Here is a 14320-nt window from a genome sequence, read left to right on the forward strand (position 1 = left end):
AGAGAGGTGGTAGCATTTTTCACTATTAGCATTGAAACAATAACCATGAAACACAAAAATAGGAAATAACCTTTGTACTTATCTGTGAATACACGTTCTCAACTGTACAGTTTCTCAGGAAGTCAAATAGCTAATTATTTAATAATCCATAACAATGCCAAAAAATGGAAAATGAGCAATTGTTCTAGAATTTTAGGTTTAGAGGGAAACTTCCTCTGTCTCATTTATTCTCCCCAACCCTTTTTATCAAAAAAAACCTCACAAAAAATTGAGAGAGATAAAGTTACAAGAACCTTGGAATCTAAAAATATGGAACAAAACTCTATAAGACTTCAAGAATAAATTCTATAAATCAAAGTACAGAATAGTAACATCAGACAGAAAGACAGCAGGAGACTTGTACCTGCTTTACCATTTACCCCACTTCAAAGAAAACCAGTTTCACCAGCCAGAGTAAGCATGTTATCCTAACCCATTTTTCAGTGGTTTGATGCCAGCCACAGCTAGCTCATGCCCAGCCCTCACTTCCATCAATATCCATCAGCACTTCTCTACATCTCTCAATAACCAGTTAGCATTTCATCTACTAATAGGTAGAAGGGAAAGGAAGAATTGGGAACAGTAAGTAGTAACCTCAATCACAATACAGAATGGTAATTTAAAAATTAAAAAACTGTAGATCTTAAAAGTTCTCATCACAAGAAAAAAAAAATTTTGTGACTATGTATTGTGACAGATGTTACTAGACTTATTGTGGTGATCATTTCACAATATATACGAATATCGAATCATTACATTGTATAACTAAACTAATATAATGTTATATCTCAATTATACCTGAATAAAAAAATGCAAAAATAAAATTCTTATAAGAACAAGGAGTTAATGCAATTGCAATTAAAAATTCTAGTAGAATTCTTTTTTGGAACGAAAAAGTGATTCTGAAGTTCAAACCAGAGGAATGATTAAATATAGACAATAAAATAGAAAAAACTACTTTAAAAAATCTTTTTTGATTTAAATGAGTATTTACTGAATTCCTGGATAGGGAGAAACGGAGCTTAAAAGTAATGAAAGAGTCATTTGAGAATGACAGATTTGACTCTGCAAAATGTGAAACTTCTATATTTGAAAAAATCCCATTAAAATTAAAAATCAATAAACTGAGAAAAACATTTACAAAAGTATGTCAAAGGGTTTTTAGTATTTAGCTATCTTTTTGTAACTTGTTTCCACTATGTTCAAAGAACATACTCCATTATTTCAAGACTCTGAATTGTGTCAAGATTTATCATATGGTCAGTTTTGGAAAGAGTTGCTTGTGCTAGAAAAAAACGTACACCACAGTTCTCTTGTGCAATGTTCTGTATATATAAATTAGGTCAAGTTTGTTGATCATGGTGCTCAAATCTACATCCCTACTGATATCTGTCTCTTATTCCATCAGTTACTACAAAAATTGGGTTAAAATCCCCAACTACAATTGTGGCTTCATCTATTCCTCCCTGTAGTTCTGTCACTCTTTGCATACAGATAAGAGAAACAGAGAGAAATTTAAAATTAATTAGATGCTTACAAATTCAGATTTTTTTTTTGTCTTAGTTTGAGTTCTCCCAAAAGTGTAGATTTTAGGGCAGGTAGGCAATTGGAGGTGATCCCAGGAAACACAGTAAGGAAATGACGAGAGAGATCCAGAGAAGGAAGGAAAGCCAATAAAGTGTGTTACTCAGCTGATTTCTGCAGTAAGCGCTGGAGCCACTCCCACAGGGAACTCACCAAGGAACCAAACGGAATGTGTTTCAGAATTGTCCCTCTAAGGGATGGGAAGTTGGAGAGTTTATCCATCGATTCCAGTCCCTCCACTGCTTGAGGCTTGCCCCAGGAGTGTTAACTGCCCCCACAATCCCAGGTTTCACCTGAGCAGCTTTTAAGTTTCCAGAAAGAGAAGCACAGTGTAGTGCGATGCTGGCAGTACACAGTGGTATGTAACATCCAGGTGAAATGAGGGGGCAAGGAGGATGTGATACAGGCCAATAAGAATATCTGCTACAGTTACATAGACGGAGATTTCATATTTTATCATTATGAAGTGTTTCTCTTCACCTTTGGTAACGTTCACTGCTTCTGCTTCAAGTACAGTTTAGCTACACCATCTCTCTATTCAAAGTGTTTGTATGGTATATATTTTAATTTTATATTTTACTTTCAACTTTGCTGTATCTTTATAAACATCAAATAATTGAGTTCAATTATCTTTACCCAGCTGGACAATTTTTATCTTTTAATTAAGCCATTTAGTACATTTACATTTACCGGACCTCTTTGGGTTTATATCTATTGTCTTACTAAGTGCTATTTGTACTTAATAAGCTCTACGTTCCTATGTTCCTTTTTCTCTCCTTTCTTGCCTTCTTTGGGGCTGATAACTTCTTACTTCACTTTTCTCCTTCTGCTAGCTTAGAAGACATATACTCTATTAACATATTACTATATACTTTTAATGGTTCTCTCAAGATTAAAACTTAACTAATTAACATTAGACTTAACTAATGTTAATTAGATTAACATTAGCTAACATTAACATTAGTTTTACCAATTCCCAGGCAACCCAAGGACTACAGAAATACTTTAATTCCATTTACCCCCCCCACCAACTTGACTGAAATGCCATCATAATTCCACATATATGTTCAACTGAAGGCTCTTGTTGTTATATACAGTAAATATTCATTTAGATTTACCCACATATTTACTGTTGCCTTTCGTTTCTTCCTTTATCTCTTGAGCTTCCATCTGGGGTCACTTTCCTTCTGCTTGAAGAACATTCTTTTAGTATTTTCTTGGTGCAGGACTCCTAGTGACAAATTCTCTCAATCTTTGTTGATCTGAAAATGTCTTGATTTCACCTTTATTCTGGGTATAGAATTTATTTCTGGTTTGGCAGGGAAAAAAGTCATTTCTTTGTGGACATCATTCTATTGTCTTCTGGCTTTCACTGTTTTAGCTGACAAGTCAGCTGTTAGAAGCCATTTGTAGATCACCTTTTTTTCTTGGTAAATATCTCGTTTTGTTTTATTTTGTTTTCTTTGATAACTTTTCAGATGTCCTCTTTGTCTTTAGTTTTCAACCTAGGTAAATATTTCTTTTTGTTTATCTTGTTGAGGTTTTTGGATTTCTTAAGTACATGGCCTTCCTCACTTTTGGCAAAATCTCAGTCAATTTATCTTCAAATATTGCTTTAGCCCATTCTCACTTTGTTTTCTCCTTCAGGGATTCCCAAAACACTCATATTTGACCTTCTCACTGTATCATCCTTTCTCTTCTCCTCTCTTCTATATTTTCTATCATTCTGTCTGTGCTTTATTCCAAACATTTTCTTCTGTCATATCTTCCAGTTCACCAACTATCTCTTAATCTTTAAGGCCTTAATTTCATTTATTCTATTTTTCAACATTATGATTTCCACTCACCTTTTAATAGTTTCCAATTCTTTCCTGAAATGCTCAGTCTTATCTTTTATCTCCTTGAACACAGTAAACATAGCTATTATAATTTCCTTTCCTTTCTTTTACTTTATTTCTTCCTGTGAAAACATCCTTCCTGGAGCTTGCCATTCTCAAATACTGGTTAGTTACTCTAGGCTACCTGTATATCTGTCATCTTGGGAACTCCCTTCACCATTATTCTGGAGGCTTTTTGTGCTTTTCTGCTTTTTGCTTTTTTAAAAAATTCTCTGTCATCTTCTTCATAAGTTTACTTCTCATTTTGGTAGAACATTCTTTTGAGATTGTATATGTCTGAATATACCTTTATTCTCTTTTCACATCTGGTTGAAAGTTTGATTGGCTGTAGAACTTAGTAGTAAATTTCACTCAGGATGTTGTTAGTTAAATGTGAATCTTTCAGACTTTAACATTTGGTAATGGCAGACTAGGTATTCTGAGCCAGTCCATATACACTGAGGACAACTATATAAGTAAGATTTCTTAAAAACTGTGCCTGAAGTCAAGCGCTAACATGATAGGGAAGAATTACCAGGTCAGCATCTGGGCTAGGCTAGAGGTGGAGGGAGGTGAGCCCAGAGTTTGGGGCAAGTATTAACTGAAAGTAGAGAAGTCAGCTGAAAGGATAAGAGGCCGAATGGGGGTTTTGATAACTTCAAGGGGCTAAGAGAATAAAAGATTTGGTGCCCAAGACAGCTCTGAACCCCTCCTTGCTTTGAGTTGGGACCCTGAAAGGCTGTACCCTAGGAGTAAGAATGGGCCAGATGTAGAACAGGCCTTCTTGAAACTGCCAATCAACTGTAGACATCTGAATCTCTGAAATCAGGTTAAGATGATCTTAAGAGAGTGCTAATGTCTGTCCCCAGGCATCTCCAAAGTGCTAGGGACTCCAGGAACTTGGAAAAAACAACCTAAACTTTCTCCAAAGGGAAAAAAAACACTATTCTGTGTCTTAAACTATTTCTTCAAATAATTTTACAAATACAGTGCTTGATAACCCACTCATAAAGTAACCCCACACACACAAGAAGATAAGACAACAAAAGTGAAAAAAAGCAGAAGCAATAAAAGATAGAAAGAGATCCATGGCAAATCTAGATATTGGCATTATCAATTCTTCTTATCATTGAGAAGGTACTTTTTTAAAAAGCAAATAAAAATGAGACAGTTACTAATTCCCCAGAAAACAAAAACATTGCACAAGAAATAAGTTTGATTATTATTACGCTATCTGACTCAGTTGTAAATAATAATTACCATCTTAATGATATAAACACTAAACACTGACCTAACGAAAAATTAAGATATACAATTCTGGCAGGATGAGGGGATGGAAATTGTATATGAGAGCAAAGCCCTTAATTTTCATAGCAGCAAGTTATTAGATAAATTAAAGTTATTAGATAAATTAAAGTTATTATATATTATATTATATTATATTATATATATATTACATATATATATTATAATATATATTACATATTATATATATAATATATATAATATATAATATTATTAGCAGCAAGTTATTAGATAAATTAAAGTTAAAACTGAAAATTAAGAATATTGCCATAAAATGTTATATAGAAATATGAAGAGAATAACAAACAAACAAACAAAAGAGTAAAAGACACTGAAATGACTGCCTCAGAGAAGCAAGAATCCTAGGTTCAGAGGACTAGGGCAGATGATCACTGTTTTTTCTCATGAGCTTTGTAGAACCATTTTTCTTTTCATTTACTATGTAAGGCAAGCATAAATATAAAATGTGAAGAAAAGATTATTTAATTTCATTTATTTACCAGAGTCTGGTTCATAATGGGCACGTGACAATATCTAAATTTCTTAAAGAAAAAGAGGAGGAAGAAAGAGGTTAATAGCTGAGAGCAAGAGATGGCATTAGAGAAATGGAAGCGAAGGTTTGAAAACTGTCGGTATGGATGATATCGTTTTAACTACAATTTAGAGTTTTCAAAGTGGTTTCTTAAAGAGTAACTCAGTCTTCACAACAACACGGGAACATAGGGATTATATCCTAATTTTACACATGATGAAATGGGCTCAGAGAGGTTAAATTATTTGTCCAAGGCCATTCAGCTGAGAAAAGGCACAGCCAGGACTCCAAATTCCTTACTTGTTTCATTAGCTCTAACTGCTCTGTAGGGCATTAGAAGGTAACAGCAGCAGAAACGTCCATTAAAACCAATCCAATCCCAACAATGTAATCAGAAAACAGATCATTCACTCATGAAACAAGTTGTTTATACTAGTATGATCTGCAGATGGGCTGGAGCTGGTCACAACAGCAATCCAGTGTGAGATAAGAACCTTGAAGCAGAATGTAAATCAACTGTTACAAAACACACTGCTTAGTGCAACTGACATTTTTATACAGCAAAACTTTCTGTGAAGTGAAGGGTGCAATGTACTACTTTACATTCTGGTGCAATCCTTTCATCTCACCATGGACCTGTCATTTCAGTAGCACTGGTTTATACCATAGGACTAACTGCTTCTAGGCCTGAAACTTTCAAACAAATAAAACTGACAAAAACTTAAAGCTGTATATTCTAGTTCTTCTATCATGTGCTATTCAAAGTAGATTATAAACATATTACCAATAACACAGTGAAATTACAATTTCACAGACAAACTCTATTGAACAGATTCCTATAATTAGTGTTTGGTAAAAACACTTTACCTATAGAAACTTAATCAACTTCCAGCAACCTAATCAATGAAGCAGCAAATCATTGACAGCTACATTTCTAAACATCTTTTATGTCCCCAGGCCAAACCTGTAATCTTCAAATCTTTACTAAGGAACCTATCTACTCAATCTCTTTAATTCCTCTTTAAGGTATTAAGTACAGGCATACTTCAGAGATACTGCAGGTTCCTTCCAGATCACAATAAAGCAAATACTGTGATAAAATGAGTCACATGAATTTTTTCGGTTTCACAGTGCATATAAATGTTATGTTTACACTGTACTGTAGTCAACTAAGTGCGCAAGAGTATTATGTCTAAAAAACAATGTATATATCTTAATTTAAAAACACTTTATTGCTAAAAAAAAATGCTAACCATCATCAGAGCCTTCAGTGAGTCATAATCTTTATGTTGGTAGAGGTTTTGAAATATTGCAAGAATCACCAAAATGGGACTCAGAGACATGAAGTGAGCAAATGCTGTTAGAAAAAAGGTGCCAACAGACTTGTTCAACACAAGGTTGCCACAAAAGTTCAATTTGTAAAAAAGTACAATATCGGCAAAGCATTATAGAGTGAAGTGCAATAAAACGAGTAGTTTTATTACTGCATGTAGTGCAGTAATGCCCTTGACATCAAAACTAAGCTGCAGGGCTTCCCTGGTGGCACAGTGGGTGAGAGTCCGCCTGCCGATGCAGGGGACGTGGATTCGTGCCCCAGTCCGGGAGGATCCCACATGCCGCGGAGCGGCTGGGCCTGTGAGCCATGGCCGCTGGGCCTGCACGTCCGGAGCCTGTGCTCCGCAACAGGAGAGGCCACAGCAGTGTGAGGCACGCATACCGCAAAAAAAAAAAAAAAAAACTAAGCTTCAGGAGTAAGTTTCAACAGCCTCAGCATGAATATTCTCATGATCACACACACAGGAATTTCCTTAATGGGTTTCTAACAAAGTAAACAACTTAGATATCCACATATATAGTTGACGGTTTGAACTGTGCAGGTTCACTTATACATGGATTTTTTCGATAAATATGTACTACTGTACTACACCACCCAAAGTCGGCTGAATCTGTGGATTCAGAACAGATACTGATACAAGGGCCAACTGTAAAGTTTTATGTAGATTTTCAACTGCATCGGGGATCAGTGCCCCTAACCCACAGGTTGTTCAAGAGTCAACTGTACAGTGTTTTTTAACTAGGAAAGCACTATCACCTTAACTTTCTAAACAGAACTACTTTTGTTTTACCCCAGGAGAAATGAAGAAGTAGTAACTAAAGTAACTTACCATGGAGCACTGACCCTACCTAAATTACGATTTTTAAAAAATCAAATATGATTATCATTCCATGCACTTTTTTACCCACCTTCTATATCTTTTCATGAGGTCTAATTTTATTTCTTTTAATTTTTTAAAATTTATTTATTTATTTTTGGCTGCGTTGGGTCTTCATTGCTGCACGTGGGCTTTCTCTAGTTGCAGCGAGCAGGGGCTAATCTTCGTGTGGTGTGCGGGCTTCTCATTGCGGTGGCTTCTCTTGTTGCGGAGCACGGGCTCTAGGCATGTGGGCTTCAGTAGTTGTGGCATTCGGGCTCAGCAGTTGTGGCTCACGGGCTTAGTTGCTCCGTGGCATGTGGGATCTTCCCGGACCAGGGCTCAAACCCATGTCTCCTGCATTGGCAGGCATATTCTTAACCACTGTGCCACCAGGGAAGTCCCATGAGGTGTAATTTTAAAATACATTCTCAAAAGTCTACCCAAATTTTAAAATAAATTCCAGTTTAGCAAGTGGCATTCTCAGAACACTGAATCTAACATGGCCAATGTTACTGTGTATGGTTGACCCTTGAACAACATGGTTGAACTGCATGAGTCCACTTATATATGGATTTTTTTTCAATAAATACTACAGTACTACATGAATTCATGGATATGGAATCTCAGATAAGGAGGATTGACTGTAAGGTTATATGTGGATTTTTGAGTTCATTAGGGGTTGATGCCCCCAACCTCCACGTTGTTCAAGGGTCAACTGTACTGCTTTGACCCAAAGTGCACATGGCCAATTGAGAGATTCTCTTGCCAAGGAAAAAAACACTTTATGAAACCTAACTCTTTCCTTGTGACGTGAAACATTTCTAAAATATTCTTGATAAGTGAGTATCATCAACAGAATCTACCACTCACAGAAGCACCCCTGAAGAAGCTGAATGACAGCACTAATGAGTGGTGATCCTACTGGTAGGAAAGCCCATCCAAGTGGGGCTTGGGACCAGTGTCTCCCTACAGCTCTTCCAATCCTTCTGAGATCAACATTGATGCCAGAAATTTAGGGGCAATTCTTGCACTTATATATGCTTTCTGCTTCCCTTCCAATATTTAATGTTCTTTTCACTGTACCAGCTAAATTAAGAGAAATCAATTAGCAAATGTTATTAAACTTTTCCCCCAAATCACCAATAACTGGGTGATGAGATTGCAAATAATATTTATTTTCCTCTTTTCTTTCTTTTTCCCTAATTGTCAACAAGTGCAAATATAAATTTTTTAAGAAGAGTTTTCTGAATTTTATTTTAAACCTAACCAGAAGAAGCCAATTATTGAATTTGGGGCTTAACTTTTTATACTAGTCATACAATGAGGCCAAAAACAACGTTCACTAAACTCAGTGATTATTAACATAGGCATGTAATAGAATGAAGGTTTTTACAAAGATCATGTGACACCCTTTACATTTTCTTAAAGAAGTTATTGTATGTATTACATGTGACCAAGGTAACATGATCCTTGAAATAAATATTAATATTCTTATGCATTTTCACCAACGAATTCTTCTTCTGAAAGAAACCATCAGAATTTGACACACAAATGCTTTCTTTGCATTATGAAAAAGACAGTATCACCAGTTCAAGATGGCAGTGTAGGAAGATCCTGAACTCACCTTCTCCGACAGACTCACTGGATCTACAGCTAAATATGGAACAATTTCTTCTCGAAAAAAAGAACCTAAAGGCTGGCTGAGTGACAACTACACATTGGGTAAAAGAGAAGAAAACCATACAAAAGCCTGTAGGGGAGATGGGAACACAATCTCACCATAAACCTCACCCCTGATATAGCAACCAACAACCAGAAGGGAACTCAAAACTCCCTGAGGAGCAAAGGGTTCAAACCCCACATCGGGCACCCCAGCTTTTAAGACATGCACTTGAGAGATAATCCCCCAAACATCTAATTTTTGAAAACCAATGGGTCTTGTGTCCCAAGACCCACAAAATGATAGTGATGAGAAACACCTCTTAGAGGGCTCATGTGCTTGGACTCACCCACCCCAGAGTCCAGCTCAGAGGTAGCCAATCATGCCTAGACTTAAAGTGAATAAGGCTCACCTGCTTATATTAAAACCTCCATCACAGGGGCAGGCATCTAGTTCAACACACACATCTAGGAGCCTGCTGGAACGCTCTGGGAACAAAGACTGGCAGGCACTACACCTTTGCTGTGCTCCAGAGCACCAGTATCTCTCAGAAGGGAACTTTTACACACATCAGGTGTCCTGACTTTTACATCTACTACCCAGGATATGATTCTTGGTTACCTGGCTCTGGAGGCCAGGGGAGCTTGTGTTCTGGGTCCCAAGGAACTGTAATAATTGGTGTCACCCAGAAAGGAGCTCATGCCCCTGTCTGGTGCCTGGATTTTTGTGACTGATGCTAAGGAACACCTCTACATCAACTGGCTGTGGTGGTCAGTGGGGTTTATACTCATGGGTCCTACAGGACTGTAGCCCAAGGAGAAAGAGTTCTTAAACAGCTACAACCCCGAGGGCACGCAAAGGCAACAGACCCAGGAGCTCAATCTTTCTGCGAAGGAAAACTATTAACTGATCATCCTGACTGCTAAGTGAGGGCCAAGCTTCTGATTAGGCATGCATCTTGGGGGTGACTGTAATCCTTTCCAGAGACCTTGGAGGGCAGGCGCTACCTTTGCTCTCACATTCTGCTGCCTCTAGTGCACCAGTGTCTCCTGGATGGTAGCTATACACGTGGCTGGTGCCCAGGGGACTCCCCTCGATTACCTAGCTCTAGGTGACTGGAGGGATTTGCATTCCTGGATTCCACAAGACTATGGCAATCAGAGGGATAGTTCTTGGCAGGCTACCAACCCCAAGGCACTGCACAGAAAGCAGAATGAGGCACACTCCCTAGGGTTTCTGTGAAAGAGTCCTCTTTACTTGTCTTGGACCTTCAGCCTGAGGAGCAGGCTTCAGGTCTGGCTCACATTTAGTGGCCTACAGAGTTGCTAGCAAGGAACATAGGCTGTGGACGCCATCTAGGCACTCTCCCTCTGCCTTGCTCCAACCCATCAGTATCACCCAGAAAACAGTTCATCTGGAGCCCACATAGTGGACACCTCCAGATCACCTGGCTCTGAGGACCAATGTGGCCTACCCTCACAGCCCCTCAGAACTGTATATATTTGCATACTTTAAAAGCTGCTGCCCAAGGGTCCAGATTCTAGTCAACCTGAATCTAGGTGCTGAGATCCTCCACTCTGGGACAGTGACAGGTTTTGGCACATCCTCAACTACTGGGAGCTACTAAAAATATAATAGGCTGCCTGGACAAGCACAGAGGTTTGAGAGACAACCAGGAGCTGAGGCAGGGTTAAATAACAAGGTTCATCTCCTACACGAGGCCACTCGATCAAGACCAGAAGAAGTGGTTGTGTCATCTACTGTACTGAAACCAACAGAGAATCAAGCAAAATGAAGAAGCAGAGGAATATGTTCCAAATGAAAGAACAAGATAAACCTCAGAAAAAATCTTCATGAAATGGAGATCAGTAATTTACCTGATCAAGAGTTCAAAGTAATGGTCATAAAGATGGGGAGAAGAATGGATGAACACAGTAAGAACTTCAACAAAGGGATGAAAAAATATAAGAAAGTACCAAATAGAAGTCACAGAGCCAAAGAATGTAATAACTGAACTGAAAAAAAATATGCTAGAGGGGTTCAACAGCAGACTAGATGAAGCAGAAGAAAATACCAGTCAGCTCAAGGACAAGGCAGTAGAACTTACCCAATCAGAGCAGCAGAAAGAAAAAAGAATGAAAAAAGGAATTTATGGAACAACATCAAACAGACTAACATTTACTTTATAGGGCCCCCAGAAGGAGAAGAGAGAAAGGGGCAGAAAACTTATTTGAAAATATAATGGCTGAAAACTTCCCTAACTTGGGGAAGGAAACAGACATCCAGATCCAGGAAGCCCTGAGAGTCCCAAAAAAGATGCTACCAAAGAGACCCACACCAAGACACGTTATAATTAAAATGTCGAAAGTTAAAGACAAGGAGAGAATCTTAAACGAAGCAGAAGAAAAACAACTAGTTCTATACAAGGGAACCCTCATAAAACTATCAGCAGATTTTTCAGCACAAACTTTGCAGTCCAGAAAGCATGATACATTCAAAGTGCTGAAAGAAGAAAACTTCCAACCAAGAATACTCTACAGAGCAAAGTTTTCATTCAGAATTGAAGAAGAGATAATGAGTTTTCCAGAGAAGCAAAAGTTAAAGGAGTTCACCACCACTAAACTAAACTGGCCTGACAAGAAATTTTAAAGGAACTTCTTTAAGCTGAAAGAAAGGATGCTAATTAGTAACAAGAACACACATGAAAGGATAAATCTCACTGGAAAAGTAAATATATAGTGAAGGTAGTGGATTAATCACTAATAAAGCTAATAAAAAGGTTAAAAGACAGAACTATGATTATAATAATTAGCTAAAAGATACACAAGGTAAAAATACATAAAATGTGACATCAAAAACATAAAACATGAGAGTAAGTGTTGAGCTTTAGAATGGGATCAAACTTAAGATGTTATCAACTTAAAATAGACTGTTATAGATATAAGTTGTTAAGTGTAAGACTCATGGCAACCACAAAGCAAAAACCTAGAATAAATACACAAAAGAGAAAGGAACATAAGCATACCACTAAAGAAAGTCATCAAACAACAAAGGAAGAGAGCAAGAGAAGAAAAAAGGAACAGAGAGAAACTACAAAAACTGCTAGAAAACAATTAACAAAATGGCAATAAGCATATACCCATCAATAATAATTTTAAATGTAAATGGACTAAATTCTCCAACAAAAAGACATAGAGTGGCTGAAGGAATAAAAAGCAAGACACACCTATATATGCTGCCTGTAAGAGATACAATTTCAATATAAGGACACAGACTGAAAGTGAAGGGATGGTAAAAGAGATTCCATGCAAATGGAAACGGAAAAGAAAGATGGAGTAGCTATACTTATATCACACACATACAAAAAAAGACTTTAATACAAATGTTTTAATAAGAGACAAAGAAGACATTACATAATGATAAAGGGGTTAATCCAATGAGAGGATATAACATTTGTAAATCTTTACGCAGCCAACATAGGAGCACCTAAACATGTAGCACAATTATTAACAGACCTAAAGGGAGACATAGACAGCAATACAATAACGGTAGGGAACTTTAATATCCCACTTACATCAATGGAAGGATCATCCAGATAGAAAATCAATAAGGAGACATCAGCCTTAAACAACATGTTAAACCAGATGGACTTAACACATATTTATAGACCATTCTATCCAAAAGCAACAGAAGACACATTCTTCTCAAGTGTATATGGAACATCTTCCAAGATAGGTCATATGTTAGGCCACAGATCAAGTCTTAATAAATTTAAGAAGACTGCAATCATATCAAGCATCTTTTCCAACCACAAAGGCATGAAATGAGAAATTACACAAAGAAAAATGGGAAATACACAAATATGTGGAGATTAAACAACATGCTACTGAATAACCAATGGGCAAAGAAGAAATCAAAAGAGAAATCAAAAAATACCTTGAGAAAAACAAAATGGAAATGTAACATGCCAAAATTTACAGAATGCAGCAAAAACAGTTCTATGAGGGAAGTTCATAGTGATAAACACCTACCTCAAGAAACAAGAAAAGCCTCAAACAACCTAACTACACCTTAAGGAACTAGAAAAAGAACAAATAAAGCCCAAAGTTAGTAAATTAGGGCAGAAATAAATGAACTAGAGACTAAAAAGACAACAGAAAAGATCAATGAAACTAAGAGCTCGTTCTGTGAAAAGAGAAATAAAATTGACAAAACCTCAGCTAGACTCACCAAGAAAAAAAAGAGAAAAAACTCAAGTAGGTCAGAAATGAAAGAGGAGATATTACAAGCGACACCACAGAAATACAAAGGATCGTACAGACTACTATGAAAAATTACATGCCAACAAATTGGACAAACTAGAAGAAGTGAAGAAGCTCTGACAAACATATAAGCTACTAAGACTGATTCATGACGAAATAGAAAATCTGAACAGACCACTTACCAGCAAGCAGATCAATTCAGTAAACAAAAACTCTCAACAAACAAAAGTCCAGGACCAAATGGCTTCACTGGTGAATTCCACCAAACATTCAAAGAAGAATTAATATCAAGCTTTTTCAAATTCTTCCAAAAAATATAAGAGGTGGAATCTTTTCAAAACACATTTTATGAGGCCAGTATTAGCCTGATACCAAAACCAGACAAGAGTGCCACCAAACAAAAAAAATTTCTTTTTACAGGCTAATATCCCCGATGAACATAGATGCAAAAATTCTCAACAAAATATTAGCAAACTGAATTCAGCAACACATTAAAAGGATCATATACAATGATGAAGTGAAATTTATTCCAAGGATACAGGGATGGTCCAACATCTGTAAATCAGTCAGTGTGATACACCTCATTAACAAAATGAAGACAAAAATCATATGATCATCTCAACAGATGCATAAAAAGCATCTGACAAAATTTAAATCCATTTATAATAAAATCTCAAATCTCTCAAAAAAGCAGGTATAGAGGAAACATACCTCAATGTAGTTAAGGTCATATATGACAAGCCTACAGCTAAATCATACTCAATGTTGAAAAGCTCAAAGCTTTTCCTCTAAGATCAGGAACAGGACAAGGATGTCCACTCTTACCACTTCTATTCAACATAGTATTGGAAATCCTAGCCAGAATA

General features: G+C 36.9%; 1 protein-coding gene across 15 annotated transcripts in view; it reads right to left on the reverse strand.

Moving 5' to 3' along the window:
* The window catches only part of CEP63 (centrosomal protein 63), a 75253-nt gene that overhangs the window by 49398 nt on the left and 11535 nt on the right, over positions 1-14320 (reverse strand). The window lies entirely within an intron of this gene.

The sequence above is a fragment of the Mesoplodon densirostris genome, chromosome 5, assembly GCF_025265405.1.
Source record: "Mesoplodon densirostris isolate mMesDen1 chromosome 5, mMesDen1 primary haplotype, whole genome shotgun sequence".
In the NCBI taxonomy this organism is placed as follows: domain Eukaryota; kingdom Metazoa; phylum Chordata; class Mammalia; order Artiodactyla; family Ziphiidae; genus Mesoplodon; species Mesoplodon densirostris.